Source organism: Chrysemys picta, chromosome 12 (genome assembly GCF_011386835.1).
Source record: "Chrysemys picta bellii isolate R12L10 chromosome 12, ASM1138683v2, whole genome shotgun sequence".
Taxonomy (NCBI): Eukaryota; Metazoa; Chordata; order Testudines; family Emydidae; genus Chrysemys; species Chrysemys picta.
This window is the reverse complement of record NC_088802.1, coordinates 10,795,973-10,813,442: the sequence shown is the minus strand read 5'-3', so window position 1 is coordinate 10,813,442 and position 17,470 is coordinate 10,795,973. Positions and strand designations below refer to the sequence as shown.

The window sequence follows — 17,470 nt, the reverse complement described above, 5'->3', positions numbered from 1 at the left end:
ACCCGCTGTCTCCTGGCACCATTGTGCCTTCATCATCCTGATCCTGAAAGGCAAACGAAGGAGGGCAAACCAGAGAAGAGGAACCAGCCGACATCCTCAACTCCACCGACTTTGGTTTTGGCTAAATCCTGAACTCCCCCTGGCATGTTAGACTTGAGGTTCTGCTGCCAGCCTTCCCCTCACGCATCTGTTTCCTTCCTAATGGTCAGGGGTGCAAGTAACTTAAAGGACTTAGCCCAGGGGTGAGCAACATTTTTGGCCCAAGGGCGACATGAGGATTATAAAATTGTATGGAGGGCCAGGTAGGGAAGGCTGTGTCTCTGCAAACAGCCTGGCCCTGCCCCCTATCTGCCCCCTCCCACTTTCCACCCCCTGACTGCCCCCTTCAGAATCCCCAACAGTGACCTCGCTGGGTAAGGGATTCCTGTCCCCTCAGATATTAGAAGTAGGGTGACACAGATGTCTCGGTGAATTACCCAATCCCACATGCATCCTCCCCATGGACCCGGCAGGATTCGGTATGTGGGAGCCCACACCCCCTCAACCAGTCCATATGCTTGGAAGGAGCACTGAGAACATCCGCACCTCCATTCAGATAGTCTCCAAGTATGTCTCCATGGCCACAGATCAGATGGTACTCCTGATGTGTCTGTAAGGGCAGTGGGCCAAGCCTGATGCTCTAGATCATTCCGAATGGCCATTAGCTGGTCATTCAAGAAATCCTGAATTTTTGAACATGCTAGATCCCACTGCAATGCCTTCCCAGCCTCAGTGATATTCAATACCATCTCTGTCAGCAACTTCTGGGTCATAGAACTAAGGGCGGAGATAATATGTAACTCACCAACTCCAGCCTGTACCTGGGTTAGTTGTGCTCCAGAAAGAAGGCCTGTCAGGACTGAGATCCCCACTTTGAACTTTAGGGTACAAATGTAGGGGCCTGCATAAAAACTTCTAAGCTTAATACCAGCTTAGCTCTGGTTCGGCTGCCACCATTTTCAATGGATTCCCTCCCTGGGAAACCTTGAAAAACCTTCACCAAATCCCTGGTGAAAACAAATCCAACCCCTTGGATTTAAAACAAGGGGAAATTAACCATTCCCCTCCTTCCTCCCACCAACTCCTGGTGAATCAAGATCCAAAACCCCTTTGGATCTAAAACAAGGAAAAAATCAATCAGGTTCTTAAAAAGAAGGTTTTTAATTAAAGAAAAAGGTAAAAATCATCTCTGTAAAATCAGTATGGAAATCAACCTTACAGGGTAATCAAACTTAAAGAGCTCAGAGGACTCCCCTCTAGTCTCAGGTTCAAAGTACAGCAAACAAAGAGAAACACTCTAGTAAAAGGTACATTTACAAGTTGAGAAAACAAAGGAAAACTAACACGCCTTGCCTGGCTATTTACTTACAAGTTTGAAATAGGAGAGACTTGCTTAGAAAGATGTGGAGAACCTGGATTGATGTCTGGTCCCTCTCAGTCCCCGAGAACGAACACCGTCCCAAAACAAAGAACACAAACAAAAGCCTTCCCCCCCCAAGATTTGAAAGTATCTTGTCCCCTTATTGGTCCTTTAGGTCAGATGCCAGCCAGGTACCTGAGCTTCTTAACCCTTTACAGGGAAAAGGATTTTGGAGTCTCTGGCCAGGAGGGATTTATAGTACTGTACACAGGACAGCTATTACCCTTCCCTTTATAGTTATGACACGCCCCCCAAATCACAGATAGTGTTGGATGTTCGGTTCCACACTGGCTGTGATTTCTTCCTGGAGTTCTAGGAGAAAACAGAGTTAATAAGACACATGTACCTTTAGACATACTACTGATTATATAAAAACTAACAATATGTTTCATTCCAAGAACAATTGTTAATTAGTTAACTCTGGGAAACTTTCCCGGGAAAGTGCATCAGCCACTTTGTTAGAAGCTCCCGAAATGTGTTGTATTTCAAAATCAAAATCTTGGAGAGCTAAACTCCACCGAAGAAGTTTTTTGTTATTTCCCTTGGCGGTATGAAGCCACTGTAGCGCAGCATGGTCTGTTTGTAGTTGGAAACGCCGTCCCCAAACATATGGGCGTAGCTTTTCCAGCGCGTACACAATGGCGTAGCATTCCTTTTCACTGATTGACCAATGGCTTTCCCTCTCAGACAGTTTCTTACTGAGAAACACGACAGGATGGAATTCTTGATCCGGTCCTTCCTGCATTAAAACTGATCCCACGCCTCGCTCGGACGCATCTGTGGTTACTAGGAACGGTTTGTCAAAGTCTGGGGCCCTTAGCACAGGGTCAGACATGAGTGTTGCCTTAAGCTGGTTAAAGGCCTTTTGACACTTATCAGTCCACTGAACTGCATTTGGCTGTTTCTTTCTGGTTAGGTCTGTCAGCGGGGCGGCGATTTGGCTGTAGTGGGGTACAAATCGCCTATAATATCCAGCCAACCCTAAGAAGGATTGGACCTGTTTCTTAGACTTTGGAACCGGCCACTTTTGGATGGCATCCACTTTGGCCTGTAGGGGATTTATAGTTCCTTGACCCACCTGGTGCCCCAGGTAAGTCACTCTGTTTTGGCCTATTTGACACTTTTTAGCCTTAACAGTTAGTCCTGCCTGCTGGATGCGCTCGAAAACTTTTTCCAGGTGCTCCATGTGCTCTGCCCATGAATCAGAAAAAATGGCCACATCATCGAGGTAGGCAACTGCAGATTCTCCCAATCCCGCTAGGAGACCATCTACAAGTCTTTGGAAGGTGGCGGGTGCATTTCGCAACCCGAAAGGAAGTACATTGAATTCATACACCCCTGCCTGGGTGACGAAGGCTGACCTTTCCTTAGCGGGTTCATCTAGTGGTACTTGCCAGTACCCCTTGGTTAAGTCTAAAGTAGAGATGAATTGGGCATGTCCCAATTTCTCCAATAGCTCATCTGTGCGTGGCATTGGATAGTTGTCAGGACGAGTTACAGCATTTAGCTTACGGTAGTCCACGCAAAAGCGTATTTCCCCATCTGGTTTGGGAACTAGAACCACTGGAGATGCCCATGCACTCTTAGAGGGGCGGATTATACCCATCTGTAGCATGTCCTGGATCTCCCTTTGTATAGCAGTTTTGGCATGAGGTGACTCCCGGTAGGGTGGGGTTCTAATTGGGTGAGCATTACCTGTGTCAATGGAGTGGTATGCCCGTTCGGTCCATCCTGGAGTGGCTGAGAAAATTGGTGCAAAGCTTGTGCACAGCTCCTTGATCTGCTGTCGCTGCAGACGTCCAAGGGTCGTGGAGAGGTTCACCTCTTCCACGCCACCATCCTTTTTTCCTTCATAGTAGACACCTTCAGGCCACTCCGCATCATCTGTTTCCTGGGCTGTAAACTGGCAAACGTTTAATTCTCTGGAATAAAAGGGCTTAAGAGAATTAACATGGTATACCTTAGGCTTTATGTTGGAGGTGGGGGAGGCTATGAGATAGTTAACAGCTCCTAGGCGCTCCTGGACCGTGAATGGTCCTTCCCACGACGCTTCCATTTTATGGGCCTGGAGCGCCTTTAAGACCATGACTTGGTCTCCTACCTTGAAGGACCGTTCTCTGGAATGTTTACCATACCAGGCCTTTTGCTCTTCCTGAGCATCCTTTAGGTTTTCTTTAGCAAGGGCCAAAGAATGTCGGAGTGTGTTTTGTAGGTTGCTTACAAAGTCTAGAATGTTAGTTCCTGGAGAAGGCGTAAACCCCTCCCATTGCTGCTTCACCAACTGTAATGGCCCCTTGACCTCACGGCCATACACAAGTTCAAATGGTGAAAACCCTAAACTGGGATGTGGTACAGCCCTGTAGGCAAAAAGCAACTGCTGCAACACGAGGTCCCAATCATTGGAGTGTTCATTTACAAATTTACGTATCATGGCCCCCAAAGTTCCATTAAACCTCTCCACCAGGCCATTGGTTTCATGGTGGTAAGGGGTGGCAACCAAGTGATTCACCCCATGAGCTTCCCACAGGCTTTCCATGGTTCCTGCCAGGAAGTTAGTTCCCGAATCTGTAAGGATGTCGGAGGGCCAACCTACCCTGGCAAAAATGTCTGTTAATGCCTGGCACACACTTTTAGCCCTGGTGTTGCTTAAGGGTACTGCTTCCGGCCATCGGGTAGCAAAATCCATGAAAGTCAGTACGTACTGCTTTCCTCTGGGTGTCTTCTTTGGGAAAGGACCCAGAATATCCACAGCTACGCGCTGAAATGGGACCTCAATTATGGGTAGTGGCTGGAGAGGGGCTTTAACCTGGTCTTGGGGTTTTCCCACTCGTTGGCACACCTCACAAGACCGGACATAATTAGCAACGTCCTTGCCCATTCCCTCCCAGTGGAAGGACTTCCCCAACCGGTCTTTGGTTCTGTTCACCCCAGAATGGCCACTGGGATGATCATGGGCTAAGCTCAAGAGCTTTACCCGATACTTAGTGGGAACTACCAACTGCCTTTGAGGATGCCAGTCTTCCTGGTGCCCACCCGAAAGAGTCTCCTTGTATAAAAGTCCTTGTTCTACAACAAACCGGGATCGGTTAGAAGAGCTGAGAGGCGGTGGGGTGCTCCGCGCCGCCGCCCAAGCTTTCTGAAGGTTGTCATCTGCTTCCTGCTCGGCCTGGAACTGTTCCCTTGATGCTGGAGACATCAGTTCCTCCTTGGACTGTGGACTGGGGCTTGGTCCCTCTGGAAGCGATGCAGGTGCTGGGGCTGTTTCCATTGACTGTGAACCGCTGTCCGCTGGAGCACTATGTGGTAACTCAGGCTCTGGCTGAGCCTCTTGGGTAGGGTTATCTGCTGCTTCTGCCAATTCAGGCTCGCTGGTGCCCTCTGGCGTTGGAGTTGTAGACGGGTTTGCAAGCGCTGGACTCAGGGCTGGCAATGGTTCTGATGCTGGTTGCGTTGCCGGTTCCGGTTCTGGGACTGGCTTTGGCTGGGTCTCTGGGATTGGATCCACTACGGCTGTTGCAGTCGTTGGCAGGGGATCCAGTTCCACCACCTTTGTCTGGGTCTCCGGTAACACAGACGGGGCCCTGGTGGACGGCTCAGGAACAGGGATGGGGGTGAAAGCTTGCTTAGCCTGGCTGCGGGTGACTATTCCCACCCTCTTGGCTACCTTCACATGGTTGGCCAAGTCTTCTCCCAGCAGCATGGGAATGGGATAATTGTCATAGACTGCAAAAGTCCACATTCCTGACCAGCCCTTGTACTGGACATGCAACGTGGCTGTAGGCAAGGTTACAGATTGTGACACGAAGGGTTGAATTGTCACTGTAGCCTCTGGGTTGATGAGTTTGGGGTCCACTAGGGATTGGTGGATAGTTGACACTTGAGCCCCAGTGTCCCTCCAAGCGGTAACCTTCTTTCCGCCCACTCTCAAGGTTTCCCTTCGCTCCGAGGGTATGAGAGAGGCATCTGGGTTTGGGGATCTTTGGTGTGATTGGGGTGTAATGAACTGTAATCGGTTGGGGTTCTTGGGGCAGTGAGCCTTTATATGTCCCAGTTCATTACATTTAAAACATCGCCCTGCTAAGGTATCACTGGGACGATGTTGGTTGGTGGATACTGCTGTGGTGGGGTGAGAAGGCGTCTGGGGTTTCCCTTGGGATGTGGGTGGGGCCTTGGGTTGTCCCCGGTGGTAAGGTTTTGTTTCGGCTTGCCCCTTCTGATATTCGCTCCAACTGCTACTAGTTTTTTTCTTTTCTGCCACCTCCACCCATTGGGCTCCAATCTCCCCCGCCTCAGTTACAGTTTTGGGCTTCCTATCTAGGATGTACCTTTCTATTTCCTCAGGAACACCCTCTAAAAACTGCTCCATTTTTACTAGGCAAAGCAGATCTTCCAGAGATTTAACATTTGCTCCTGATACCCAGGCATCACAATTTTTGTCAATGTGGTAGGCATGACGGGTAAATGACACATCCGGTTTCCACTTTAGGGCTCTGAACCGCCGACGGGCATGCTCGGGTGTTAGCCCCATTCGGAGTCTGGCCTTGTTTTTAAAAAGTTCATAACTGTTCATGTGTTCCTTAGGCATTTCAGCCGCCACCTCTGCTAAGGGTCCACTGAGCTGCGGCCTCAGCTCTACCATGTACTGGTCTGCAGTGATGCTGTATCCAAGGCAGGCCCTTTCAAAATTTTCTAAGAAGGCCTCAGTATCATCGCCTGCCTTGTAGATGGGGAATTTTCTGGGATGGGAAGTGGTACCGGGAGGGGGGTTGTTAGCATTGGCTGGTGCATCCTGCTTAGCTTTTGCCACTTCCAGTTCATGCTTCCTTTCTTTTTCTCTCTCCTCCATCTCTTTTTCTTTCAGCTCCATAGTTCTCTTGTGAGCCTCCTCTTTGGCTTTTTCCAGCTCCATCTCTCTTTCATGGGCCTCCTTTTAGGCTTTTTCTTCTCTTTCTCTCTGCTCTGTCTCGAGTTTTGCTAATTGAAGCAGTCTCTGATGTTTTCTTTCATTTTCTTCTGCTTCTAGTTTGGCCAGTTCTATTTTGTTAGCTACTTCTTTGGTAGTCATTTTCCTGTTTTCTTGTGCTGGGTAACCCCCTCTGCAGTGGGCTGAAACTGGGAAGCTCTCAGCTCTGGCTGCTGCAGAGTTAACAGTAACTTTCTAACTAGCTACTCCCGAGGATGTAAAAAGAAAAAAAAAACAATTCAGCTTGTAAATACCTTTTACCAGTCATTTGCTAATTGAACCCTTCTCTTAACAAAGGACCTGTAAAAAAAAAAACTTAACACCTCTGCCTTCAGGCAAGGAGAGATAAGATATGCATCTATCTACTTCCAGCTCGGCTTTCCAAGCAGCTAGAAGGAAAAAAAAATCTCACTGGCTTTTGGGTTTAAAATGATCCCACCGCTATTCACCATGTCAGGACTGAGATCCCCACTTTGAACTTTAGGGTACAAATGTAGGGGCCTGCATAAAAACTTCTAAGCTTAATACCAGCTTAGCTCTGGTTCGGCTGCCACCATTTTCAATGGATTCCCTCCCTGGGAAACCTTGAAAAACCTTCACCAAATCCCTGGTGAAAACAAATCCAACCCCTTGGATTTAAAACAAGGGGAAATTAACCATTCCCCTCCTTCCTCCCACCAACTCCTGGTGAATCAAGATCCAAAACCCCTTTGGATCTAAAACAAGGAAAAAATCAATCAGGTTCTTAAAAAGAAGGTTTTTAATTAAAGAAAAAGGTAAAAATCATCTCTGTAAAATCAGTATGGAAATCAACCTTACAGGGTAATCAAACTTAAAGAGCTCAGAGGACTCCCCTCTAGTCTCAGGTTCAAAGTACAGCAAACAAAGAGAAACACTCTAGTAAAAGGTACATTTACAAGTTGAGAAAACAAAGGAAAACTAACACGCCTTGCCTGGCTATTTACTTACAAGTTTGAAATAGGAGAGACTTGCTTAGAAAGATGTGGAGAACCTGGATTGATGTCTGGTCCCTCTCAGTCCCCGAGAACGAACACCGTCCCAAAACAAAGAACACAAACAAAAGCCTTCCCCCCCCCAAGATTTGAAAGTATCTTGTCCCCTTATTGGTCCTTTAGGTCAGATGCCAGCCAGGTACCTGAGCTTCTTAACCCTTTACAGGGAAAAGGATTTTGGAGTCTCTGGCCAGGAGGGATTTATAGTACTGTACACAGGACAGCTATTACCCTTCCCTTTATAGTTATGACACCAATGGCCTTCTCTAGTTGGAACAATTTCTCATCATGTTCTTGGTCCCTCTGGCTGATGGAGGGGCTCTGCATGTGCACCCCTCCCTCCCTGAGGTGGGAGGTGGAGACTGAACTGAGGCAAGTTGGTGCGGGGGGGGGGGGGCGGGGTGTAGAACTGCTGGTGGGTTCTCAGCCCCCACCAATTTTTCCTGTGCTCTGGCGGGTTTTTTTTGTTTTGTTCCACCGAAGGCTTGTTTTGTTTGTTTTTTTTGCTTCAGGGCAGGGGAAAGCAAGTCACAAAGTTCCATGAAAGTGCCCTTACGCATGCGAAAGTTTCGCAGCCACTGGGAATCGTCCCACACATGCAACACTATGCGGTCCCACCCGTCTGTGCTTGTTTCCCGGGCCCAGAATCGGCATTCCATGACATCAACCTGCCCCAGTAACACCATGATTTGCACATTGCTGGGGAGGTCTATGTCCATATCAATTTCTTCATCACTCTCGTCGCCACACTGCAATCGCCTCCTCGCCTGGTTTTGCTTTGGCATGTTCTGGCTCTGCGTATACTCCAGGACAATGTGCGTGGTGTTCTTAGTGCTCATAATTGTGGCGGTGATCTGAGCGGGCTTCATGATCCCAGTGCAATGGCGTCTGGGCTTGAAAAAAGGCCCGAAACTATTGTCTGATGGAGCGAGGGAAGAAGGGAGGGGTGAGTGAGGACGTGGCTTACAGGTAATTAAAATCAACAAGGGTGGCTGTGCATCAGAAAGAAACACTAGCAACTGTCACACAGAATGGCCCCCCCAAAGACTGAACTCAAAACCCTAGGTTTAGCAGGCCGTGGATTTCACGGAGGGAGGGGGAAGCAAATGAATATAGAACAAATCTGGTCCATTTACTGTTTGGATCCACTCCATCTATCTTTTACATCTTAGGCTGGCAGCAGACGGTGCAGCATGACTGATAGCCGCCGGCATCTTCTGGGTGCTTGGCAGAAGATTCTGTACTACGACTGGTAGCCATGATCGTCAAGACGGTGCAATAGGACTGCCGGCAGGACTGAGTCTCCAGGAGACAAAACATGTCTGCCCAGGCACCTCTGACCGAACTCACTGAGGAGTATGACGACGATGGATATCAGTTGTAATACACCATCAGCTGCCAAAAGGCAAGGAGCTGCTGCTGTATAGCAATGCAGCCCCACGTCTGCCAGCACCCAGATAGCCGATGACAGCTACCAGTCATACTGCACCATCTACTGCCAAAAGGCAATTAGCTGCTGCTGTGTAGCAATGCAGTACCACGTCTGCCGGCTCCCAAATGACATATGGTGACGGTGAGCTGAGCTGAGCGGGCTCCATGCTTGCCGTGGTATGTCGTCTGCACAGGTAACCCAGGTAAAAAGGCGCGAATTGATTGTCTGCCATTGCTCTGACGGAGGGGGAGGGGCCTGACGACATGTATCCAGAACCCCCCGCGACACTGTTTTTGCATCATCAGGCACTGGGATCTTAACCCAAAATTCCAATGGGCGGCGGAGACTGCAGGAACTGTGGGCTAGCTACCCACAGTGCAACGCGCCGGAAGTCGACGCTAGCCTCAGTAGCCTCATACAGTGGACGCGGTCCGCCGACTTAATGCACTTAGAGCATTTTATGTGGGGACACACACAATTGACTGTATAAAAACGATTTCTATAAAACCGACTGTGATGGGTTGGATCACAGAAACCCCCTGGGAGCTGCCACCAGATGTGCAAAGACTACCTACCCCTGCTTCTGTTTTCCCTGCCAGCTCAGGACTCCAGCACCCTGTCTTGCTGAGCAGGACACTCCCATCTGGCTCCAGACACAGATCCAGGGTATGAATCACTTGTCCCAAAGCTGCAAGTTTACCTGAAAACAGCTCGCAGTAGTGTGCTTGTCTTTAGCACTCAGATGCCGACTCCCAATGGGGTCTAAACCCAAATAAATCCGTTTTACCCTGCAGAAAGCTTGTGCAGGGCAAACTCATAAATTCTTCGCCCTCTATAACACTGATAGAGAGATATGCACAGTTGTTTGCTCCATCAGGTATTAATACATACTCTGAGTAAATTACTAAATAAAAAGTAATTTTATTAAATATAGACAGTAGGATTTAAGTGGTTCCAAGTAGTAACAGACAGAACAAAGTAAGTCACCAAGCAAAATAACATAAAATGCGCAAATCTATGTCTAATCAAACTAAATCGTCAATATCGCTGTTCACAACACTTATCACCCCATTGCCACCCTTACTTCTGTGCTGCTGCTCCACCTGGGTTTGAGAGCCTGAGCATTTATCCCCACATCCCAGCTGTTCCTTCTTCATGAGCCCCAGCCAACTGAGGCCGACAGCCAGTGCTCTTTAAAAAACAAACAAACAACCCACACTGTTCATGCCTCCCCTGACACATTCCTGTGCCTTCATTGGGAGGCTCTGCCCACACTTTGAGAATTGCTAGTGTAGAGAGTCACCGTGGGGATTGGTAGCCAAGATGGTAACACCTGATCCTTTCCGTCTCCGGGATCCACACAGAAAATGTCCGAGCAGGAGAGCGGAACAGATCCGATTAACATTAACGTTGCAAAACACATTTTGGTGATTTCAGCTATAAACATTCCCTCCATCCTTCAACCACTACCCCCAGCGAATTCAATGAGACTGAGCTGGAATTGGGCAGGTGGCATGGGCAACGGGTATAATCGCTGAATTATTGATCCCTGAATTAACAGAAGACAGGAACCCTTTGGATAGCTAAATATAGACAACTACAGTTACCCCTCTCAGAATCATAGAATATCAGGGTTGGAAGAGACCTCAGGAGGTCATCTAGTCCAATCTCCTGCTTAAAGCGGGACCAATCCCCAACTAAATCATCCCAGCCAGGGCTTTGTCAAGCCTGACCTTAAAAACCTCTAAGGAAGGAGATTCCACCACCTCCCTAGGTAACCCATTTCAGTGCTTCACCACCCTCCTAGTGAAAAAGTTTTTCCTAATATCCAACCTAAACTTTCCCCACTGCAACTGGAGACCATTACTCCTTGTTCTGTGATCTGGTACCCTTGAGAACAGTCTAGATCCATCCTCTTTGGAACCCAATTTCAGGTAGTTGAAAACAGCTACCAAATACCGCATCATTCCTCTCTTCTGTAGACTAAACAATCCCCGTTCTCTCAGCCTCTCCTCATAAGTCATGTGCTCCAGCCCCCAATCATTTTTGTTGTCCTCCGCTGGACTCTTTCCAATTTTTCCACATCCTTCTTGTAGTGTGGGGCCCAAAACTGAACACAATACTCCAGATGAGGCCTCACCAATGTTGAATAGAGGGGAATGATCATATCCCTCGATCTGCTGGCAATGCCCCTACTTGTACAGACCAAAATGCCGTTAGCCTTCTTGGCAACAAGGGCACACTGTTGACTTATATCCAGCTTCTCATCCACTGTAATCCCAGGTCCTTTTCTGCAGAACTGCTGCCTAGCCATTCGGTCCCTAGTCTGTAGCAGTGAATTGTATTCTTTCATCATAAGTGCAGGACTCTGCACTTGTCCTTGTTGAACCTCATCAGATGTATTTTGACCCAATCCTCTAATTTGTGTACGTCCCTCTGTATCCTATCCCTATCCTCCAGCGTATCTACCACTCCTCCCAGTTTAGAGTCATCTGCAAACTTGCTGAGTGTGCAATCCACGTCATCCTCCAGATCATTAATGAAGATACTTAACAAAACCAGCTCCAGGACTGACCCCTGGGGAACTCCGCTTGATACCGGCTGCCAGCTAGGCATGGAGCCATTAATCACTACCCCTTGAGCCCGTCGATCTAGCCAGCATTCTACCCACCTTATAGTCCATTCATCCAGCCCATACTTCTTTAACTCGCTGGCAAGAATACTGTAGGAGATCATATCAAAAGCTTTGCTAAAATCAAGTAATAACAGATTAATTGCTTTTCCCTCATCCACAGAGCCAGTTATCTCGTCATAGAAGGCAATATGGTTACTCAGACATGACTTGCCCTCTTCTTCCAAGTCTTCAAAAATACACATTTACATTTCAAACTCTAGCTTATCTAAAGTGGACACACTTTTAAAATCTCTCTCTGAGTAAGTTACATGCAAGTTGCTTAACCCTTTCTTGCCATGTGTCACAGAAGTTTAGATCCTGTGTGGATTCTTCCATGTTTAATGAGGTCAGACCTCCATATGAAACTTTTCCCACAGTCCAAACACTTGTGGGGTCTTGCTCCTCTGTGGATTGCTTGATGGTGAACAAGGTTTGACCTCACTTTGAAACATTTCCCACAGTCCAAGCACTTGTGGGGTCTCTCTCCTGTGTGGATTGCCTGATGTTGAACAAGATTTGACTTTCTTATGAAACTTTTCCCACAGTCCAAGCACTTGTGAGGTCTTTCTCCTGTGTGTAATGCCTGATGATTAACAAGGTCTGACCTTTGTATGAAACTTTTGACACAGTCCAAGCACTTATGGGGTCTCACTCCGGTGTGTAATGCCTGATGTTTAACAAGGTGTGACCTTCTTATGAAACTTTTCCCACAGTCCAAGCACTTGTGGGGTCTCTCTCCTGTGTGGAGTGCCTGATGTTTAACAAGGTTTGACTTTCTTATGAAACTTTTCCCACAGTCCAAGCACTTGTGGGGTCTTTCTCCTGTGTGGATTGCCTGATGTTGAACAAGGACTGACCTTTGTATGAAACTTTTCCCACAGTCCAAGCACTTATGCGGTCTCGCTCCTGTATGTGATGCCTCATGTTTAACAAGGTGTGACCTTCTTATGAAACTTTTCCCACAGTCAAAGCACTTGTGCGGTCTTTCTCCTGTGTGGATTGCCTGATGACGAACTAGGTGTGACCTTCTTATGAAACTTTTCCCACAGTCAAAGCACTTGTGGGGTCTCTCTCCTGTGTGGATTGCCTGATGTCTAATTATTTGTGTCTTCGAAATGAAACATTTCCCGCACTCGAGGGATTGACAGGTTTTCTCTCCAGTGTGGCTGCTGCCATGGTTATTAAGATCTGAGAGCTTATTGAAGATTTCCCCATCGTCCAAGCAATGAAAGGGTTTCTCTCCAGTACAGATTGTCCGATGTGTCACAAGCTGTGATCTCACAATGTATTCTTTCCCACACTGAGGGTAGTGCCCGGCTGTCTCTTCCTTGGGATTTGTCTGCTGTGCTCTGGGATCCTTGTTTCCTTCCCCACCGGTAATAGATTCATCCACTCTCTTCCCTGGATGGTTTTCCAGAAGCCTCTCTGACCTCTGCCAGTTTCCCCAGGCCTTTTCCTGCTCCAAGCACTGGGAAAAATTCCCTTCAGCTCTTCCCACAAAGGTCCCCTGCGGTTCCACTTCCCCAGGAACTTCCTCATGATGATTCCCCGCCTCATTCTCACTCCCTCGCTCAGCACCTGCTGGGAGAGACACAATCCAGACAGGAGTCATTGTGCTTGGGAGAAAGAGGAAGAGCACCAAGGGGAAACCCAACATAAAGACTGAACAATTGGACTCCGCCTCCACATCCCACCCAAACACTCACAGGGAAGGAAAGCTGGGAAGCAAACTCCTGCAGCTAAGAGGCTGGGTGGAATAGTGTGAACTATATCTCTTGACTGCAGCCCTGTCCTGACTGAGATGAGGAAGAACTGAGGGCGTCACTCACACCATATTTTGGGATTCTCAACTTCTTCCTTCATTCCCTAGATTGTTTCTGTGTCAGTCCTCACCTGTTCGGGTGTATCTCGGAAGCCTTCTTTCTTTGCAGTCCCGGAGATCGGGCACCCATGGCTCTTCCCCTCGTTCCAGCTGGGTGATCAGCTCAGGTTTGGGAAAGGGTAATCCTGTGCAGAGGGTGAAATCAGATCAGATCAGGGTGCTTGGAACATTGGTGGAGTATTTGACAGAAAGGATATTCCGTGAGTGGAACCTGTCCCTGCGCTCTGCTGGAGGAACGTGAAATGCAAGAGGATGGGGAAACGGTCACTGAGCCCCCTTGTGCAGAGGAAGTTGTCTGGGGAGGTGAGTTGAATTATTACTACACCCTCACTAGGCATTCCCAGGATCTGTGCGCTCTGGGGGTCTTGCTGACTCACACACAGCTCTGCACTTAAACCCCTGTCTCTTTCTAAACCTGCAGAGCCCAGAGCCCTCCCCATGGCTGGAGCTAGTCCCAAGGAGGGAGGTGAACAGGGATTGTGTGTGCAGCCGAGAAACAACACAGACAGGACAATGCTGGATTTATGTCCCTTTGAAAGCTGGAGGGGTGGGGATGGTTTAGCTTGTCCATTGGGTTTTGACACCCATGTCCCACTGGAAAGCGCATGGAGATGCAAGTCTCTCTCACAGGTCAGCTGTGCATTATGGAACCACTCGCCTCTGATCTAACTGACCAGGGAAGAACCTGTCCAGATTCTGACATGCAGACCGCACGGCTTCTAGTTAGGGTGACCAGATGTCTCGATATTATTGGTAGAGTCCCGATTTTAGGGGACTTGTCCCATCCCCCGACCTTACATCGGTCTCGAAGCACTTTCTCTCGATATCGGGGGATCATCTGGTGGAGGACGCAAGACGGCGCCACTCACCTCTTCTTCCCGGGCCCTGGGGCAGCGCAACTGAACTCCCGGTGCTCGCCCGCGGGCCGGTAGCAGCCTGCAGAGTGCTGAAGCCCCACTCCCATGGCACACACAGAGGCGGCGAGGAGGTCTACACTGCATTCTGCAGGGGCCAGGCTTGAAGGTGGCGGCAGCGGGCAGAGAGCCCACCTGCCCCTGCCCCTCTCTACCCAGCCCAAGCCGCACTACCTTAGGAGCCAGAGGGATGGGACCTGCCTGCTGGATGCTTCCTGGGAGCCGCTCCAGGTAAGGCTAGCACTGCTAGGACTCACCTGGCCCCCTGATGGGTCCCTCTGGCTGGGGGAGGGGTTCTGCATGTGCCCCCTCCCTCCCTGAGTGGGGAGGTGGAGACAGAACTGAGGCAAGCTGGTGTGTGGTGGGGGGCGGGGCGTGGAGCTGCTGGTGGGTTCTCAGCCCCCACCAATTTTTCCTGTGCTCTGGTGGTTTTTTTTTTTTTTTTTGCTCCCACACCCCCCACCGCATCCTGATATTTCACCTCTCTCATCTAGTCACCCTACTTCTAGTATCTGAGGGGACAGGAATCCCTTACCCAGCGAGGTCACCGTCTCGTAGTTCTCCTGCATGACGTCCCTGTAGAGGGCTCTCTGAGCGGGGTCCAGGAGTGCGCTCTGCCCCTGGGTGAAATACACAGCCACCTCCTCGAAGGTCACCGGCATCTGAAACACCAAAAGTCCCCCACTCAGCACCTGCTTCCCCAGCCACAATCCCACTAGTCACACGGGAGGAAGGATAAAAAAATGGAAGTTCTGGGAGGGCCAGAGTAGCAGAATCCCACCCCCACCATGCGTAGAGCAGCCAGGAGGCTTCAGGGGGTGGGAGAAGGTGAGAGCTCCTTGTCCTCCCCAGCACACGGAGCAGGGCAGGGTCTTCTCATTTCCCACACACCTGCCAGCCACAGGCTTATACGGGAAGCAGAGGTCTGAGCCAGGGATAGGGAAAGGAATCCAAACATCTTCCCTTCGTATTTCACAGCAGCCTCAGGTTAGTGGGGTCTCACTCCAGCACTGGAAGCCTTGAAAATGTTCCCAGGCCTGTGCAAGGGGGTTATATCCTGTTTGAGAAATGGGGGAATGTCCCGTCTCCCCTCCCCCGTCACCAATGGGCCCACTCAGAAAATCAGCAGGTTTATCACACCCTGTCTCCTCCCTGCCCCCGCCCAGGAGCTCCCTGAAAATCCCCTACCTGAGCTGGCTCCATCACAGACATTTCCCTTCCCTGTGTCCTGGAAGACGGGCCCATCTGAACCAAAAGGTGGATGCGATTCCTCAGCCTGTTGGGGCGAGAGGGGCGATGGGGGAGGTTAAAAAAGGGGCTGGAGTCCATGTCACACTCCGATTTCCCCCCAGGCTCTTCAGACCATCCCAGTAACAGTATCTCTGAGCCAAATGCTAGAAAAAAAAGCAGAACTAAAGGGGCCACTTTGGGGGATTTCCCCACACTGCCGTGTAAACTCCTCTCCCTTAGGAGCAGCAGGAGCCCTCTGATGGCATCACCTAAAGAATGAGCTGCCCTGGACTCCTGCAGCAGCCCCCAGGGACAGGCAGGCAGAGGCTGATCCCATTGGCCCATCCACACTCCCTGCCTGCCCAAAGCAGCAGTGACTCCGGTGTGGCTGAGATGTGAATCCTGCCCAGAAATCAGACCAGGGCCCTGGGCGACCCCAAAACTCATGAGACACAGACCCAGGGGCGGCTCTAGGCACCAGCAAAGCAAGCACCTGCTTGGGGCAGCCCATTTGCAGGGGCAGCAGCGGGCAGGGATCCAGCCTGGGAGCTGAGAGCCAACAGGGGGCCCTGGGAGCTGTTGTTCCTTGCTTAGTTCCCTGCCTATAGAGCCAGCGCTGGAGCAGGGAAAGAACTACATTTCCCAGCATTCCCTTGGCCACTATTAACAGGAAAGGGAGAGGGAGGGAGAGGGAGAGCGGGGTGGCACTGTGAATGGGGAACAAGTATGCTGAAGGAGGAGAAGGCTTTGGCCCAGATATTTCCTTCAGAAGACTTCCCCAGACTGGATTAGGGATCCTGGTGTGACCTCACCTTGCAGCCCGCAAAGAAGGAATTGGGTGGACTAAATGGACAATGCCCCTTTCAATCTGAAATCTAGCAAGGGAGATATGTGGATCCCACTACAATTTAAAATGAAAAGTAAGGGAGGGGAGGCTCTGCTAGAGGACCTGGGCAGCATGAGATACAGTATCAGGCACGTAGGAGGATTTCCACTTCCACTGAGCCATGGAAGCATAAATTGACTTTTCCTTTCCAGATTTAGCTAATATTCAGAAAGGGAACCTAGCACCTGCCGTCCAGATTTGAACACCTCCATATTCAGGAGTGCTCAAGCTCAATTTGGGCAGCTGTTACTTCATTTCTCCCAAATCAAATATACTGATCCACTGCAACTTGCTGTAGAAAAAGTAGGATAAAATTGAGCAAGAAATGCTTCCCAGTGGATTTTAGGACTGGAATTGCTATTTTCAACAGCCATTGCCTTTTTTTTTTTTTTTTTTAGTTTTTTTTTGTTTGAAAGGAAGACAGTGATATCGCATTGGCAAATTCCCCACAGAAACAAAGAGTGGAACAAAAGAATAATAAAGGCACCTCAACTTTTCCTCATTGATGGAGGACAGGCTTATAATATGCATCCAGATATCCTCCAATCACACAAGCTGAAAATGGTTCCACTTTACTGCAGTTCTGTTACCATATGGGAACCAATCCTGTCTGTGTTCTGTGCACATCCAAAATTCCTGCTGAATGACCTGCCCTGGGAGCAAGTTACCAGTGACCCAGGGCTGGGGCGGATGGAGGGTTCAGGTAGAGGGGGGGAGAGTCCAGGGCTGGTGTGGCACAGGGTGAGGCTGGGGAGAGCCCAGGGCTGGGGCGCAGGGGGTGTGTGGGAGGGAGCAGAAGGGAATGGGGGGGAGCCATATTTTTTTTTGCTTGGGGCGGCAAAAAACTAGAGCCAGCCCTGCACAGACCACACCACCCCGGGTGTGTCTGAAAATAACACACTGGGAGCACGGTGTGGGGGCTGCGTTTTTGCCTCTGTCCCCCTCCAGTCTACCCACACACACCCTTCCCTCGCAGTGCCCGCACTGACACATTCCCCCATTCCAACCTCAGTGCCC

At 49.5% G+C, this 17,470-nt stretch overlaps 1 protein-coding gene across 1 annotated transcript in view; it reads left to right on the top strand.

The window, feature by feature from the left end:
- Window positions 1–17,470, top strand: part of LOC101948742 (zinc finger protein RFP-like) — a 1,201,957-nt gene that overhangs the window by 205,704 nt on the left and 978,783 nt on the right. The gene's annotated exons all lie outside the window — the stretch shown is intronic.